Below are 15,160 nucleotides of genomic sequence, written 5' to 3' on the forward strand. Positions count from 1 at the left end.
AACCATCTCTTCCATCCTATGCACAGTTCTCTTGAACTTGTTCGCTAGCAAGGTCTTTAAACATTTGAGAGAGATGGTGATAGTTTTAACAGTATATGAGAACCAAGTGAACATAAGTTGTGTAAGGCCCTGAATGAATATGGCCAAGGGTGAGTCTTCCTTGATTAATTAGGGCAGGAGCTTTTTCCTACAGGGTCATTTATCTTTACACTTCCTCCCCTCTGGCCCATAGGCTAAGATAGGTTTAGATGACTTCTGAGGGCTTTATAACTGGGAAGGAAGCTTGGTTAGTGCACATTTCTGCAGTAGAGGCTGGAGAAGTGGGGAGGAAATGGCTAAAAACATCAACAATTCTGCAGAGACATCAGCAACATGTTTCACCTGCTCCTATAGTCCTCCTCCTTAGCCTGGCAACTTCCATTTATATTTTATTTCTCAACTCACTTACACACCACCTCTCCAAGGGAGTGGTCTTTCTGGACCCCCTAGACTAGTCCCATAGCACACCTACTGTGGTCACATTTCATTATAATTGTCCTCTATACCAGAAGTTTATAAGGGCAAAAGTACTGCGTCTGTGTCGTTCACAGTTGAATCCCTTGTATGAAGCACATTGCCCAACATAAATAAATGCTTAATAAAGGTTGAGTAAATGAATCAATTAACAAACAAATAAGCAGGGGTGTGGCCTAGATTAGGCAGGGCCAGTGGTCAAACTAGGTTTATCCAAAGAAACTGGAAGACTAAATACACATATGCTGTGATGATGGTGATTTTGTTAAAAAAAAATCCCAGAGAAATTAACTTGTTCCAAAGGAAGAAAAGTAAACAAATTGGCTACCTTGTCCTGTGTAGCCTAAGTCTCAGGTCTGATTACTTAGGCTCAGCAACAGGGAGGTCGGTGACTGGTTAATGTTTGAAGGGCTCCCACATTTCCAAAAGTACGTGAACAGCCAGATTAAAGAGTTCCTTCTTAATTGTGTCCAAGCAGTAGGGCTTGGATAGAGCAGTTTGGTGTGGTGGGAAAAAATATGGAGTTTGGAGGCAAAAGAACTTCTATTTCACTCGCACCTTCCACGTTACTATTTGCAGGATCATCTTGGTAGGACGTGTAACCTCTGTAGACCCTCTAAATTCATCCCCAAAAGAGGGAAAATGAAAACACCATTTGTGTCATGATATTTTTAAGAGTAATTGACAATCAGTGTCCAGCACAGTCCAATTCTGAGTATATACTCAATACATTTCTATTTATTAGAATGGAATAAAATAGAATTGAATTGAAATATCCCTCTGACAACTTCAAAACCTGGAGCATCACTTACTCTTCTCTCATTTCTGACACATAGTAGGAGCTCTGTAATCAGTACATTGAAATTGAATAGCCAGGTTCAAATGAAGTGTTCAGGATTACATTCTGACCTAGATAGCTATGTTTTTGCTAACTTCTTTTATGACCATTACTCAACAAATCTTCATTGACTAGCTAATATGTGCAAGGCCCTGTTCCAGGCTTACTGGAAGATCATGGAGGCTGAGTGAGGAGAAGAGTAGAAATGAGGACATCATAATACCTGCAATCTCCCTAAGTATTTGGTACTTTCCTAGGCCACTATTGGCAAGTCCAGCCCATTAGGATGAATTGCTTTTCTTCTCTGAAAACATCTTCACTTTCTTAGTCCAGACCCTATCGGTACTACTTAAAGTGTACCGTGACTTGCCCTCATTTCCTATGCATTTGCTGGAACAGAGAAATGGAAGTCAATTGATGCATATATTTGGAATTGATTACATTAGGATTTCTCTTAGTGAGACAATCACATGAAAGACTTAAGAGCATAGAAATCTGGTTAAAGCCGCTGCCTTCAGCTCGGGTCATGATCCCAGGGTCCTGGGATCGAGCCCTGCATCAGGCTCTCTGCTCATCAGGGAGCCTGCTTCCTCCTCTCTATCTGCCTGCTTCTCTGCCTACTTGTGATCTGTCTGTCAAATAAATAAATAACATCTTTTTTAAAAAAGAGCATAGAAATCTAATCACACTCAATCTTCTCATGTGATAGATTTTTTATTTTCATTTATTGGAAGAAAATTTTGACTATCATTCCTCCATTTGTAAGAGTATCATACACTTCATTTTAAATGTGCTTCCTCCCAGCTACTACCCAGGTAGCCTGGTCAGGACATCTTCATCTCTAGAGATGAATCATCATCAAGGACCACTCACTCTTCCTTGGGTTTGGTCCAGCTATCTACCAATGAATGATGGGATTTATCTTCTCATTTCTAATACTTATCTATAAATCTAAACCTATAGAAATAAAATTTTATACTGCAGTTGACAACCTGCATGAAAAGTATCAGCACCATGGGATTTATAAACACCTAAAAAATTGCATTTATGTAACAGATTACTTGACAAGCCTTTAATTTATAATGCAACCAACAATATTAGGATATTATGACAGATTCTGGATGGATTTTGTAATTCTTCTCTCAAGACAGTACAATTACTAAGTCTCTGTTCTTCACTTGGGAGTTCATCTCTGCAGTTAAAAGAAAAAACAACTATCTTCCTGACAAACCTGGAATGTTGAGATCTAAAACACTGATTAATATACAAATCCTCTAACCTAGAACACTGAGATGGAAATAACCAAGAAAATGTTCATGCATGACTTAAACTGCACTTTGTGGGATTTGGGAGGAGGTGAGGGAGGAAGGAAGTACATGAATAAATGTCTAAAATTGAATCATAGTAAGACATCTGAAAAAGCAAACTATCTGAGTTCTAAATTGACCTCTGAAACCACTTAGTCCAAATCTCTCATTCCACATTGGAAGAAAATGAGGCCGAAGGAAGGGAAGGCATTTGCATTTAACTATTTAACTACTAGTCAGTTGAAGAGGTGTGGAGTAGGACTGAGTTTTCCTGATCCCCAATCCAGTATCCATTCTGCTATAAGGGTATATGCCAGAAATTACAGTACTAAAGTAATATGACAACAAATCAGACTAAAATATAATAGAAAGGAAGGAAGAACATAGAGAGGAAAAAGCTAAAAATCCATTTTTAAATTTACGATTGTCTTAGTCCACTTGGATTGCTGTAACAAAATACCACATAAGACTAGGTAGCTGATAAGCAGCAGAAATTTCTTTCTCACAGTTCTGATGGCTGGAAGCCCAACAACGGGGTGCCAGCATTGTCAAGTCAGGGCCCTATTCTGAGTTGTAGACTTCTCCTTGTATCTTCTCATGGTGGAAGAAGCAAGGAAGCTCTCAGAGGCCTCTTATAAAAGGGTACTAATCTCATTCCTGAGGGTTTCACCCTTATGACCTAATTGCCTCCCAAAGATCCCACATCCTAATATCACCACCTTGGATGTTAGATTTTCAACAAATGAATGGGTGGGGGACAAGGACACAAATAGACCATAGCAACCATGGAATGGATATTGGCATCATCCCATGTTTTGGGGGGGTTGTGCTTCTTTGTTTATATAGATTTTTAAGTGGATCATACATTTATAAGAGTATATAAAACATGTATGTGCAATTTGGAGGAGCTGGCAAATTATAGATCATGGGCCAAATCTAACCCGTTACCTGTTTCTGTAAATTAAGTGTTATTGGAACACAATACATCCAGCTGTTTGTATATTTTCTGTGATAGACAATGCATGACCCACAAAGTCAAAAATATTGACTTTACTATACGGCCCTTTACAGAAAAAGTTCATAGACACCTACATTAAAGTGTCTGTAATAAATACTAACAAAAATAATTGCTAATAAATACTAACAAAATATATTCATGCAAAATGAACTCCCAAGCACTTAACAACCAAGTGAGGAAACTGACCCTTAACAATACTTTAAAAGATCTGTGAGTCCCTCCCTTATAACATCCTCCTTTTCCCTCCCATTCACTACTTTGTTTGAAAAGCCAAGTATGAAGCACAAACCTCATTCTAAAGAATAGGGAATGTTGCTATCGTGAAATGAAGGAATTCAAGGAAAGGTGTGCTGAAGGTCATGCAATCTCTGTCACAACTACTCAGTTGTACCACTGTGGCACAAAATTGCCACAGACAATACACAAACAGCTGAGAGTTTTCTGGAGTAATGGGAATAAGGTTATGAATGAGAACTGGGAAACACAAAGTTCACCTCACTTGGGACATCTGGTAGGGCTGCAAGGTGGTCTGGTATTGGAGGTTTGACAGGAAAGTTGTCAGGAAGGGAGGCTGCTCTGGAGTTACTGCTTTTAGGTTCCTCCCAGGTAGTGAAGAGAGCACCTCTGCAGGATGAAATGGTGTTGCTGGCTGATCCAGGCAGAAGGTCCTGGACAGCAGAGGAGGAAATTTACCAGCAAATGTGAAGCCAAGAACAGGTAAGAATCTGGACAAGGCTCCCCAGGGCACTCGGTCTTCAGAAAGAAGACTATAGGATGGAGGTAGCATATCTTGAATTAAATTTCTCTAATCAGGACCAGTGATACCCAGGGCATAGCTGTAACCCTGGGGTTCTGCTCACCTTCTTGCTATAATTCTCTTCACACCTTTCTGATGCTGCCTGTTTTCTCTAGCCTGTGTTTTCATCTCTCTTGATTTTCTTTCTCATTTGGTAGAAAACAGCCTCTAATAGCTTCTTCAGAAAGGGTTTGTGGGAGGTCAATATTTTCAAGACCTAGAATTTCTGCAATGTTTATATTCTGACACATATTCAACTGGTTATTTGGCTAGTATAGAATTTAGGTTGAAAACTTCTGACACTACACAACACACACACACACACACACACACACATACACACAATACATGAGAGAGAGAGAGAGTGCATAAGAACTAAGAATAGAATTTGATGACACTCTCCTTACAGGTAGTGGACTATCAGAGTTAGAGAAAACAGCTGGATTATTCCTTCTCACTGCCCTTTTATAACTCAGGATTACATATACAAGCAAACTATGGTCTTCCATTTGAGAATAATTGCAAACACCAAGTTGTCTGGCTCTCGAACCAAATTTAGCAGCTACAAGGCCATATACACCATCTCAGAAGGAAATGGGTAAATAAGATAGAGGAAGTAGAAAGCCCACAGTACACTGGATAATTAGCATGCCTTTTGCTGTGCAGCATCTAGATTATTTTCCTATTTTGGGGACAGTGCCTACTGTATAAGCTTTCTTTGCAGCAGAGAAGCTAGAAATGCCTAATACTTGCTTCCCTGTGGTTAAATGGGGGCTGTGTTTTTAAATGCCCAAATGTAATGGGGTTACATGCAATTGAATATACACAAATGACAACTCTGTATGTATAACTATCAGTTTGCTAGGGCTGCTATAATAAAGTACAACAGACTGGGCAGATCAAACATCAAAAATTTATTTCCTTGTAATTCTATAGGCTAGAAGTCTGAGATCAAGGTGTCAGCAAGGTTGGTTTCTTCTGAAGCCTCTCCCCTTGGCTTTCAGATGGTCATCTTACCTCTGTATTTTCACATGGTCTTCCTTCCATGGCTTTGTATCCTAATCTCCTCTTCTTATAATGATGCCACCTATATTGGATTAGGGCTCATCCTAGTGACCCCATTTTAACATAATTACCTCTTTGAAAACTATCTCCAAGTACAGTCACGTTCTGATGTACTGGGAGTTAAGACTTCAACACATGATTTGGGGGAGGGGCACAATTCAGCCCATAACAATGATTGGATTTTATTATATTCATACTAGTCTAGACTTTTAAATTTTTTTATTTTTTATTTATATAAATATATATTATATTTTTATTTATTTTTAATAAATGCCTTGTAAAAAAATCTAAGGTAGTAAATGAATCAACTTTGCAGCAATAGCATTTAGTTATCCATATAGGCAAGCACTCTGAATACATCTAAGTTCATATTAGCATTACTTAGCACAGTGCCTGTTAAATAATATTTAAGTCATTATACATATAAGAAAAAAGTTATATAATTACTGTATAAATTTAACTATTATAAAATGGAACAATGTATTATGATTTTTAATTAGTTTCTCATAATTTTTTTCACTTTTTATTTTTTTAATTTCTTTTCAGTGTTCCAGAATTCACTGTTTATGCAAACACCCAGTGCTCCATGCAATACGTGCCCTCCACAATACCCACCACCAGGCTCACCCAGCCTCACCTCCCTTCCCTCCAAAACCCTCAGTTAGTTCCTCAGAGTTCACAGTCTCTCATGGTTCATCTCCCCCTCCAATTTCCCCCAACTCCCTTCTCCTCTCCATCTCCCCATGTCCTCTGTGATATTCCTTATGCTCCACAAATAAGCGAAACCATATGATAATTGACTCTCTCTGCTTGACTTATTTCACTCAGAAGAGATTATGCTGAGTTTCTCATAATTTTAACAGATATAAACAGAAGAATCTTTAATGCCCTACAATGACATTTAAATTGATCATACTTCAAAAAGTAAGGTCATGATAATTTCAGATTGTCTTTGTACAATCTCTAACAAAATTTTAGTCATGGCTACTAATGACAATTCAACCATTAATAGTATGCCACTCTTTCATATACTTTCATCTTATAAATGGCAAGTTCACAGTCATGTATTTAGGAGAATCCAATTAGCTTGATTATTTATGTTTTTCTTAACAATAGCAGGGAATTTTTAAAAAGTAAATCTATGAAAATTTCATTTTTATCACTATCCTAGAGGTATCTTTACATCAAGCTGATTAAATACCATTTTCCCTAAACAATGAGAATTGAAAGAATATATATCATACAGGTATATACACCTTGATACATTTTGGTCCTCTGGGAAAATACAGAATATCATTTCAAAGTGTTCAAATAGATGACAGTATAGCAAAGGGTTTTTCAAATTACATAATCAACTGAACCAAATAACTTATATTGGGTTCTTCTTGGTAAAATGTCATTTTAGAACTGTAGTGTAGTAACAACAGCACTAATTACATATGTGGACTACCTAATCCCACAGGCATGAAATTAAAATGATGAAGGATATTATCTTCAACAAATTGAAGTTCATTCAGAGCAAGTAACTAAGTTATTAGTAAGTTTTAACTCAACTTCTGCCTTAGGCGAAGTCCTTGGCATGCCTCTCTACATCAATTCCTTTAAACTCTAAGAATTAGTCATGTCTCAGGGCACCTGGGTGGCTGGCTCAGTCAGTTAAGTGTCTGACTCTTGATCTCAGCTCAGGTCTTGATGTCACGGTCCTGAGGTCAAGCCCCACATTCAGCTCCATGTGAGGCATGGAGCTTACTTTAAAAAAAAAAAAGAAGGAGAAGAAGAAGATGATGATGAAGGAGAAGAAGGAGAAGGAAAAGGAGAAGAAGAAGGAAGAGGAGAAGGAGGAGGAGGGGTATTCGGAGGGGGAGGAGGAGGAGAAGAAGGAGAAGGAGAAGAAGCAGAAGCAGAAGAAGAAGAAGAAGAAGAAGAAGAAGAAGAAGAAAAAGAAGAAAGAAGGAGATGGAGAAGAAGAAGATGTATTAGCTGTGTCTCTAAATGCCCAAGGAAATCGGTATGGCTCAATAAAACTAGGTGGTGTGAATGGATATAAATAGGTGAGTCATATTAATCAAAATGTGTTTATTGATTGTTATCCTCCATATGGTTCATATGATGCCTGCTTGGTCAGTATGGTCAGGGGATCTGGATGGCACAAACGACTTGAATGCTTGAAGAAAACCATGCTTTCTAGTTTAAGTGAATAAGGGAAATACTCATTTCCTGGATCACATAATGGGAAATGAGAATACTGTGTATATGCTAGGCAATTTATGGTAGGGTTCTATATGCAAAGGTAGTAAATTTCAGTTTGTTAAAAAAGTACAGCAGTTTATAGGAATGAAAAATGCTAATATTGACTAATGACAAATATTTCTAAAGAACTCTGACCTAATGTAGAGGCAGAACAAAAAGGTTCTTTGGGCAAAGATCTCAACATGTATAAGCCACATTTCAGTGAACAAGAAGTTCATTTTCATAAGAAGTGAACTCCATAAAAGGCCACAAGTCAACTAGCATACCTGTTTCATCTGAGCTGAAATGAGTTTCACAAAAATGATCATAGAGCTCTATCCAAGTCTCACTTCAATATCACGAAAGGAGTGTCTATTCCTTATTAATAAGATGGAATAATATTATTTTCTATCTTGTCCTATAACGACTATGTCCCTGGGTCTCCAGTGGCTTTTGTGGTAAGAGGAGTAGTTGTCCGTTGTCACTGTTCAACTATACGGCCTATGGATGGAAACTAATGGCCTGTTATCTCTCAGCTCAGAAAGCGCCCAATGGTCCTGTTAACTTGGCCTCAATTCATTGGCATAGTTTACCATCCTGTGATCTGGCTCCATCTCTCACTGCATCTCTGACCCAGTCAGTCTACCCTGCAGTCCTCAAATACAAGATCACCTTGTCCCATTTTTTTTGTGATCCCCTTTATAAGTTCACCATCAAGTAATATCAGTTATATTCCACTCTTCTCCTCATCTAGACCTCTAGATGCTTTCTCTACTACATGGAAGAGAAGGAAACTGAGGAGCAAAACTTAGGCCATAGAAATACTTTGTAAGACCTCCCAAATTTGAGAAGCAGAGTAAATGGTTTTTCTTGTTTAGGCTTTCCTCCCAACCCCAGGCTGGAAATGTGAATCTAATGCATAAGTGAAACACTACCTGATTCCCATACCTCTGATCTCTTCTCTTTTCCTTAATTCACCAGGGACAGGGAGGGTAAGTGTACCCATTAGGGGTCTTAACTTGAAACAATAGAAAGCAGTTTCCCTAAATTGAACATAAAATAATTTTAGTCCTGGATAACAGATTCCAGAAGAGCTGAAGAACCAAGCGTAGAGGTATCATGGCTAACTGCAACATCACAGAAATGGGTCCTGGAAGATATACTGCCACGGCCACTGATGCTGGTCAATGAATGTGGCTGCCATCACATCAATACTATGGCTGTCAGAATGGATTTTATAGAATCCCTGCTATGTATCTTTAATTTGCCATTTAAGGTCTGGAGCAATGTGACTGGGATGGCCCTGGCTTCAAAGGACCACAGGGAAGCAAGTATTAGGATTTCTAGCTTCTCTGCTGCAAAGAAAGCTCATACAGTTGGCACTGCCCCCAAAATAGGAAAATAATCTAGATGCTGCACAGCAAAAGGCATGCTAATTATCCAATGTAGTATGGGCTTTCTACTTCCTCTATCTTATTTACCCTTCTTCTTCTGAGGTGGTTAAATGGGGGAAAAGATCACCCCATCATTCCCAAGTGCATAACAGTGTAATGGCTACTGGAGACATGATTCGGAGGTGGTGAGGAGAGACATGATAGATTAGTATTTCCAAAATACCCCCATTAAACTGGCAAATAAAGGAATTAAAATCAACGTTATATAAAGCTTTAATTTCAAACATTTTTATATCCCAAGCACTGTACATTATACATAATAAGAAGCTATTTTCAGATTCAGAGTTTGGATTTGTTTTAGAAATCTAAATTCAAATGCTTATCTAAAACTACCCAACAACTGCCCAACACTCAGCACTACTCAACAACTCAGGCTTCAATTCTTTAAAATTAGCAATGACATTTCCACATAGGTTTATAAATAGAGGAAGAATCTCTAGCTTTGGAGGTTGGGTTCCATCTTTAGAAACAACAATGCCTGACTAACTATTTTTTGTTTGTTTTTGTACATGATATTTTGTCTTTGTTTAAATCACAATAAAAAGCTGGCATGCAATTGCTAGAGCCATGTAAATTTTCTATATTTATCCAAGATCTCAGCTGCATTAATTCAAAGAGTTGAGTGTGAGAGAGTGAAGATGACTCCTCAGCAGAATATGTTTGGGATAATAAACACACAGGTCCTTTTCCATATGCAAATCAACACTTTGATAAACCTTCTTTTTGCATGGTAGCAGGAGACAACCCCCACTAGCAAACAGGAGCTCTTACAAAGTGTTAACCATAAGGAATCATGCATATACTCTTGAAACTCATAAAGAGTTCAATAAATGCAATAAGTGATAATATGTATGCATTTTTATTAAGAGCACAGAGCATCCTTGTGGTTCCAAATAATCAGGAACATATTTTGAAAATTTTGAAAAATTTGAATAGATAGGAATAAAAAGCGTTAGTAAGAATGTGGAGAAACTGGAGCCCTCAGACACTGCTAATGGGAAAGTAAAATTGTATAGCCTCTTTGGAAAACAGTTCAAAAGTTAACTATAGAGGCACCATATGACCCAGCAATTCCACTCCTAGGTATATCCCAAAGAACTGAAAATAGATACTCAAATACTTGCATACAAATATTCACAGTGGCATTACTGGCAATCACCAAAAGGTAGAAACAGCTCAAATATCTAACTGGTGAATGGATAAACAAAAATGTGGTATAGTCATACAATGGAATAGTATTAAGCCATAAAAAGGGATGAAGGAATGACAGCAAGAAGATGGTGAAATAGGATGGCCCTGGCTCTAGTAATCCTCTTAGAAATACTGATTAGCAACTATCAACAGACAAGAACACCTTTTTGAAAATCCCAGAACCTGAGAGTGAGGCTGAAGCACTCTCTTAAAACAAAAAACTAGGAAAAAACACATTAGAAGGGTGAGAGGAACCATTTCACTCTGACCACATTGTCTCTAGCCCAGATCAACACAGAACCATATCTAGAGGCAGCCTCTGGGCCTATGATTTCTCCAATGGAGAAAAGAAAGCTTGAGTCAGATATCTAACTTCCCCAGGATTTCAGGGCACAACTCACGAGGTGCAATTTAGTCTCATCTCATGAGGAACACTGGGGTAGTTGGCAGAGCTAGACCACCTGGAGTCATCTGGAAACAAAGAATGGGGCTGGGTCTCACAGCAACCAGTGCACAGATCTTGATGGTGATACCGCTTCCCAGCCAGCAGCTTCACCTAGCCAGAGAGCCCAACCATCAGCTCTGTCCATCCATGAAGTCAGAAGATCCATCTGGCCAGGAACACAGATGTCCTGCTCAGCAGACCAGGTGTGGAGGCCAGCCTAAGTCCCCACTTGATCATAGAGGAGAGTCAATGATCCTGCCCAAATTCAGGCCTCCCAACAAAGATAAACCCAGGACCAAGTGGCTTCACAGGTGAATTCTACCAGACACTTAAAGAATTAATGCAGAAACTTCTCAAAATCTTCCAAAAATTGGAAGAAGAGAGAACAGTTCCAAACTCTTCTTATGAGGTCTGCATTACCCTGATACAAAAGCCAGATAAGGACACTAAAGAAAATAAAACTATGGACAATAACCCTGATAAACATAGATTGCAAAATTCTCAAAAAACTACTAGCAATCAATCCAAAGTCAACAGCACATTAATGGAATCATACACCATGATCAAATGAGATTTATCCCTGGGATGAAAGGGTGTTTCAAAACACAAAACTCAATAAATGTGATGCACTACATTAATAGGATGAAGGATAAAAAGGATGTAAAAGACGGAAAGGTCATTGGTAAGGAGAAAGCACGGTCCTGATAGGAATATGTGGTTTCGTGTGTGGTGACGGTTTTCAGTTCTGCTCAGATTTGTGGAACAATCAGAGAATGAAATCCCATGAGTAGAAGACTAGGAAAACAGTGTGATTACTATACAATTATTGGTTAATATTTTCTTAAATTAAAAATAAATCTTGGTAAATAGACCACACAAAAAACACAAAAACTAATGATCATCTAAATAGATGAAGAAAAAGCATTTGAAAAACTTCAGTATCCTTTCACAACAAAAACTCAACAAATTGGGTATAGAAGGAAAGTATTTCAACATAAAAAGGCCATATATGACAAACCCACTGTTAATATCATACTTAATAATAAAATACTCAAAGCTTTTCCTCTAGCATCAGGAAGAAAAATATAGTGCCCACTCTCACCACTCCTATTCAATATCGTACTGGAAGTTGTACCAAGGCAACTTGGCAGAAAAAAAAATCCAAATTAGAAAAGAAGAAGCAAACTTATGTCTATTTGCAGATTATACATAGAAAACCCTAAAGATTCTAACAGGAAGTTGTTAGAACTAATAAACAAATTCAGTAAAGCTTCAGGTTACAAAATCAACACACAACAGTCAGTTGTGCTTCACAAACAACGAACTATCTAAAGAAAAAAAATTTGAGAAAATAACCCCATTCACAATTACACCAAAACAACTAATACTTAGAAATAAATTTAACCAAGGAGGTGAAAGACACGTACACTGAAAACTATAAGACATTGATGAAAGAAATTGAAGAAGACAAAAATAAAAAGATATCCTGTATGGGTGCCTGGGTGGCTCAGTTGGTTAAGCGACTGCCTTCAGCTCAGGTCATGATCCCAGCATCCCTGGGTTGAGTCCTGCATTAGGCTCCCAGCTCCACAGTGATTCTGCTTCTTCCTCTAACCTTCTACCCTCTCAGGCTCTCTCTTACTCACTCTCTCTCTCAAATAAACAAAGTCTTTAAAAAAAGACATCCTGTGTTCATGGATTTGAATAATTAATATTGTTAAAACATCCATATTATCCAAAGTGATCTACAGATTCAATGAAATCCCTAACAAAATTCCAATAGTAATTTTCACAGAAATAGAAAAAAAATCCTAAAATTCATATGGAACCACAAAATACCCCAAACGGTGAAAGCAATCTTGAGGAAAAAAAGAGCAAAGCTGGAGATATCACAATACCTGGTTTCAAACTGCATTTCAAAGATACAGTGATCAACACAGTATGGTTGGCATAAAAACACACACAAAGACCAACGGAAAAAATAGAGAACTCAGATATAAAACCCTATATATGTTCAACTAATCTTTGACAATTGTGCCAAGCATACACAATGGGCAAGACAGTCTCTTCAATGAATGGTATAAGGGAGTACTGGATATCCACATGCAAAAGAATAAAATTTGTCCCTATCTTACACCAAGCAGAAAAATTAACTCAAAAAAGACTTAAATGTAAAATGTGAAAACTTAAAACTCCTAGAAGGAAATTTATGGGGAAACCTCCTTGACACTGGTCCTGATAATTATTTTTTGCACATGACAACAAAAGCATGGGCAACAAAAGCAAAAATAAGCAAGTGAGGCTATATCAAAAGAAAAAGTAACTGTATAGCATGGAAAATAATCGACAAAATGGGAAAAGATATCTGCAAACCACATATCTGATAGGGGGTTAATATACAAAATATGTAAGTAATTTATACAACTCAATAGCAAAAATAAAACTAAAAATTAAAAATAAATAATCCAGTTTTTTTTTTTAAAGGCAAAGGACCTGAATAGACATTCTTCTAAAGAAGACATACAAATTGTCAAGAGGTACCTGAAAAGGTGTTCAACTTCTTTAATCATCAGGGAAATGCAAATCACAACCACAATGAAATATCACCTCTTGTTAAGTTAAGGTAGTTTTTCCTTCTAGCAAAGCATTAAGACTGTTGGGAGTTCCTGGAGGAATGTCATAGTTTGCTTGCCTCTAGTGTATGTCAATGGGCTGTAAGTTAAAAGGAAATTTAATTTTATCTACATTTCCTTTTGCCTTTGTTCTCTACATTACAACTATCCCACCTCTAGATATATATCTGAAGGAAATGAAATCAATATCTTGAAGCGATAGCTGCACTCCCATGTTCATTGCAACATTATTCACAATACCCAAGACATGGGGAGAAAAAACCCGTGTCCACGGACAGATGAATGGATCAAGAAAATGTGGTGTATACATACAATGGAATATTATTTGGCCATAAGAAAGAAAAAAATCCTACCATTCATAATCTGTTGGATAAATATGGGGGGCATAATACTAAGTGAAATAAGTCAAAGACAAATATTGTATCACTTATATATGGAATCTAAAAAAGCTGACCTCATAAGAACAGAGAGTAGAATAGTGGTTATCAGAGGTCGAAACACAGTTATAAGATTAATAAGTTCTAGGGATCTAGTGTATGGCATGTGATTATTGCTAACAATACTACATTACATACTTAAAAGTTACTAAGAGAATAGATCTTATATGTTTTTACAAAAGAAAGAAAGAAAGAAATGGTAGTGGCACCTGGGTGGCTCAGTGGGTTAAGCCTCTGCCTTTGGCTCAGGTCACGATCTCAGGGTCCTGGGATTGAGCCCTGTATTAGGCTCTCTTCTCAGCAGGGAGCCTGCTTCCTCCTCTCTACCTGCCTCTCTGCCTACCTGTGATCTCTCTCTATGTCAAAAAAAAAATGGTAATTATGTGACATAGTGGAGGTATTAGCTAATGCCACAGTGGTAATCATTTTGCAATATGCAATGTAGCAAATCAATGCATTGTACACCTTAAAGCTATACACTCTCAAATGTCATTACATTTGTCATTACATCAATATATCTCAAAAATTTTTAATTTAAAGAGGTGGGGAAAGTGATAAAAAGTTCTGGAGATGTAACATACAGCATAGTGACTATAGTTAATAATACTGTCCTGTATACTTGAAATTTTCTAAGAGTAGATCTTAAGTGTTCTTCCTCCCTCCACACACACACAATGGTAACTGTGTGAAGTAATGAATGTGTTAATGAACTTGATTTTGTTTTCTTTTCATATGTATATGTGCATCAAATCATCATGTTGTATACTTTAAATATATGTGATTTTACTTGTCAATTATGCCTCAATAAAGCTGAAAAAAAAAGAAATGACATACTGCTAAATACTACAACATATATAGAACTTGAAGACATTATACTAATTGTACCTGACACAACAAACCATATATTGTATGATTCAATTACTATAAAATGTCCAGAATAGGCAAATCTATAGAGAAAGAGAATGGATTTGTGTTGTGTCAAGAATTGGTAGAACCAAAACAAGGAATGACTACTAATGCATATGAGGTTCCTTTTCATGGTGATGAAAACATGCTGGAATTCGATGGTAGAGATAGTTGCACAAATCTATAAATATACTAAAAACCACTGAACTGTATACTTTAAAAGGGTGAATTTATGCTTTGTGTCTTATATCTCAGTTTTAAAAATAGAATAAATGAAGAAGAAAAGAGAGAAAGTTCTCTGAATCTAATAAAGGAAATGCTCCATCCT

This window comes from Martes martes (genome assembly GCF_963455335.1).
Source record: "Martes martes genome assembly, chromosome: X".
NCBI lineage: Eukaryota > Metazoa > Chordata > Mammalia > Carnivora > Mustelidae > Martes > Martes martes.